A 4,064-nucleotide genomic window follows, 5' to 3' on the forward strand; every position below is an offset into this window, starting at 1 on the left:
TGTTCTGTATCTACCTGTTGACCCTGTCACTATTCGCTTGTTATTTGGTTCTGACTGGTAAAGCCTATGTGTCAGAAAGGAATTGGCCAGATGGTTTTTCTCCGGTACCGGGAACCGAACTCATGACCTTGCGCTTGCCAGGCAGGCGCTTTGCCGCTGAGCTAAATCCCCAGCCCCAAAACTGTGTATTTATTTCATTAGCTTCCCACCTCAGCTCCAGAGTGCTGGGATTACAGGTGTGCCACAAAGGTCAGTTGATTTTTTTTTGTACTAGGAATCAAACTCAGGACTTTGCGCATGCCAGGCAGGCGCTGTGCCGCTGAGCTATCTCCCTGGCCCCCAACTGATTTTAATTGACAGCCAGGTGTGGTAGTGCACACCTATAATTGCAGTGCTCCAGAGGGTGAGGCAGTTTGGGCAAGAGTTCAAGGTCCAGCTGGGTGTGGTGTCACACGCCTGTAATTCCAGCACTTGGGAAGCTGAGACAGGAGAAGTGCTGTGAGCTGGAGGCCAGCCTGGGCTACACAGCAAGTTCAAGGCCAGCCTGGACTATGTAGCAAGATCCCGCCTCAAAAAACCAAAACAGCTCAAGATCAGACTGGGCTGCAAAGTGAGACCCTGCCGGGTGTGGTGGCGCACACCTGTATTCCCAGCACTCCAGACGCTGAGGCAGGTGGATCATTTCAAATTCCAGGCCAGCCTGGGCTACAAAGTGAGCTCAAGGTCGGCCTGAACTGCATAATGAAAGCCTATCTCAGTCAAAGAAAAAAAAATTGATACAAAATTTTTATACAGTGTGTTATTTCCAACTACTAACATTCTATTCCAGATCTTTTTCTTTGCAGTGAGGGGCGGGTACTGGGAATCGAACTCACTAGCTTACACTTGCCAGACAGGAGCTGTGCCACTGGGCTATGTCCCCAGCCCAAAGAATTTTTTTTTTTTTTGGTATGGGGAATTAAACTCAGGATCTTGTGCTTGCCAGGCAGGTGCTTATGCCACTGAGCTATATCCCCGGCCCCTAACATTCTATATATAATAGAAATAGGTTACAAAATCTCAGCAATTTCTGGTAGAAAGTTTTTAAAAAATGTTTTTAAGGTGGGAATGTGGCTCAGTGGTACGGTGCTTGCTTAGCATGTACAAGGCCCTTTCAATCCCCAGTACCACCAGGAAAAAAAAGAAGTATTTTCAATGACTTCACACTAAATTTTGTGCACCTGTGGTTTGTATATTGTTTCAAGAAGACACTTGGGGGCTCACTGTTAATGTAAAGGTAGTTTGGGCCTTATTAATCAGATCACCGACTCGGTAATTTCTGCCTTTCCCTTTATGGACTTGGGTTGTTGACTTAGGGGTAACCAGGCACAGCGGTAAATACCTGTAACCCCAGCCCCTCAGGAGGAGCTCAAACTGGAGGCCTGCCTGGGAAACTTAGCAAGACCCTATCTCATAATGAAAATTTAGGATGTGTTTCGTTAGAATCCCCCAACTTGGTTCTCGGCACCACTGGGGGTAAAGTGCAGGGGTAGAGTGTGGTTAGCATGTGAGAACTGAACCCAGGACCTGGCCATGCTGGGCGAAGTCGCTGAGGCGGCCTCTGAACTCTGCCACAAACCTCTGCAGGAGCTGGGACTAGAGACGAGCACCGCCTCGACCGGCCCTTTATTCCCTACCCAGATTCCTCGGGCAGTCCGAGTCGCTGAGCGCGGAAGACATCCGTGCACGGCAAGAACTTTCAGGTCACGTACAGCGCACCCATGGCGGACCTGACAGTCACAAAGATTACTGCACACAGAGGCAACGGCTTTCAAATATGTGAAAAAGCTTTCCTCGTCACACGGCCAGGAACGTGGGGGCTCCTTACACACGGTCAGTCCAAATTCATCCCACAGTACGGGAAGACAGTTTGTCATTTAGCTTAGCTGGGTTATCTGTTCTCAGTGAGTCACCGACAGGTGACTAGTGACACAGGAGCTGCACGCTGTCCGACCAGCACAGGCAGCAGAGCACAGGGGACAGCAGAGCTCAGGACCGAGCCCGAGCCTGGGGAGGGGCAGTCACTGCTGCTCGTCCTTCAGGACTAGCTATTGGAGAGGCCGCATTTCAGCCGGGCGTGGTGGTGCCCGCCTGTGATCCCGGCAGTCGGGGAGCTGACGTGGGAGGACTTTGAGTTCAAGGGCAGCCTGGACCACACAGGAAGAGACCCTGCCTCAAAGGGACAAAAGAAGCTTCATTTCAGCCTGGACTTTCTGGATTCTTGGAAAGGAAACAGGTGGTCACTACGTAAATGGAAGTAAAAATCTTTCTTTGAAGCCCCACACTCTATGTTAACCAGGCACAGGGGTACAGAAAGCTGTGGGAAACAGGACCCCAGGACCTTCCCGTGTCAGTGCTTAAGTGTGGAACCTGCTGAGGAACTGCCCTGAGTTCGAGGCCAGCCTGGCTACATCGTGAGTTCAAGGCCATACAACGAGACTCCGTCTCAAAACACCAAACGGAACGGAACCAACACGAAACCCTGCTGGTGTACTGAGCTGCTCTGGACGGTCACTGGGTGGGGACACGATAAAACACTGGGGATTTGTAAGGCACAGAATGAGACCGACAGAGAACCACAATTCCCAAACCCTCTTTTTATTTGCAGTAAAACCAACCAGCTACTTGCAAGTTTTCTGCAGCTCGGCAGCTGCAGTCTGAAGGTGCATCTTTGGGGTGGTGAACAGGAGAGGGGCGCGCAGCGGGAGAGCTGCTCCTGCTTCCCAAGCTGCTCATTTGTGACACGATATTGGTCAGAAGTCAAGAGACTTTCAGGCTAGGAAACAAATGCTTTTTTTCTAACACAGCACCTTGAAAAGGCTTATCGGTAAAGCCCGCACACTCCGCACAAATAGTACAACTCACATTTGCTTTCCTCTTCCCTCAGACAAACACCGAAGAAAATGCAGGTGAAGGAGATGAAACACAACCGGACGCTGACTTAGGAACCCTGGCTTTACCTAACCCTGAAGAACTTTAAACTACTATGTTGCTTAAGGTGACCCTATTTAAAATAAAGTATTCTGGGTACTGCTTTTCAAGTACAGTCAACTCCCAAGTAAACTGCTGGAGTCCCTAAAAATCAAAACCAAACAAAAGACTGTTAAGGAAATAACCTTCTCAAACCCACGTGGCAGGGTACTTATCCTCTGCTTCGCTGTGGCCGTGGGGACCGCCCCAATTTCCCGTGAGAGCTTCTCTCCACCCGCACAATACCACGGCACGGAGAAGTCGAGGGCGCCGACAGACAGAAGGACCACAGGCTCTGACTCTGAGACCATGATGCCGGTGATGTTGGAATGAGAACACTGGATGTGGATGGTCAGATGAAAGATACCAGAATGTCAGACAGCCCATCGACTGCTGTTGCCATGAGATTCAACAGTCAACATCAGTCTGATAAGCTACCCGACAAGGTGGTACGGCCATGGAGATGTCACGGCGGGAGGCACAACACGCAGACATTCAGGCAGGGTTTGCTACAACCAACCACGCGTTTCTGGCCTGTTGGGCTTTAACCCCAATTCTATTCTAGTCTGACACGTCAGTATCCATTTTCCTAAAGGAAAAAAGTAAAATGGTTTATTTTCCTACCAAGGGAAACAAAATGAATAGGTTCAATTGGAAACATCCCGGAGGAAAACCACATTAAGAATAAAACACAGAAAGGAAACTGGGTTACATGTAAAAGTGAACTTCTGTCTGTTAAACCACATGCTAACTAAAATTAACATATACACGAGAAAGCAGTTTACAACAACGAGTTCATTTCTCTTTCCAGTGATTTTTTGAGGTAGTGGGGACGGAGGCCAGGCCCGCAGGCAAGGGCTCAGCGCCGGGCCACAGCCCAGCCCTCTCGGGGCGCAGGCCGCGCACGGCTGCCTTCCCTGTCCTCCACAAAGCACGGAACCGCCGTGAGGCTCAGCCCCGAGGTGCCAGCTGCCACGGGGTGGCTCTTCCATGAAAATAAAGGAAGGCTTAAGGGACTCCGGTTGTAGGATGATCTGGCAAGGCTGCCCGTTCAG

The sequence above is a fragment of the Chinchilla lanigera genome, unplaced genomic scaffold (assembly GCF_000276665.1).
Source record: "Chinchilla lanigera isolate Chin_1 unplaced genomic scaffold, ChiLan1.0 scaffold00050, whole genome shotgun sequence".
Lineage (NCBI taxonomy): Eukaryota > Metazoa > Chordata > Mammalia > Rodentia > Chinchillidae > Chinchilla > Chinchilla lanigera.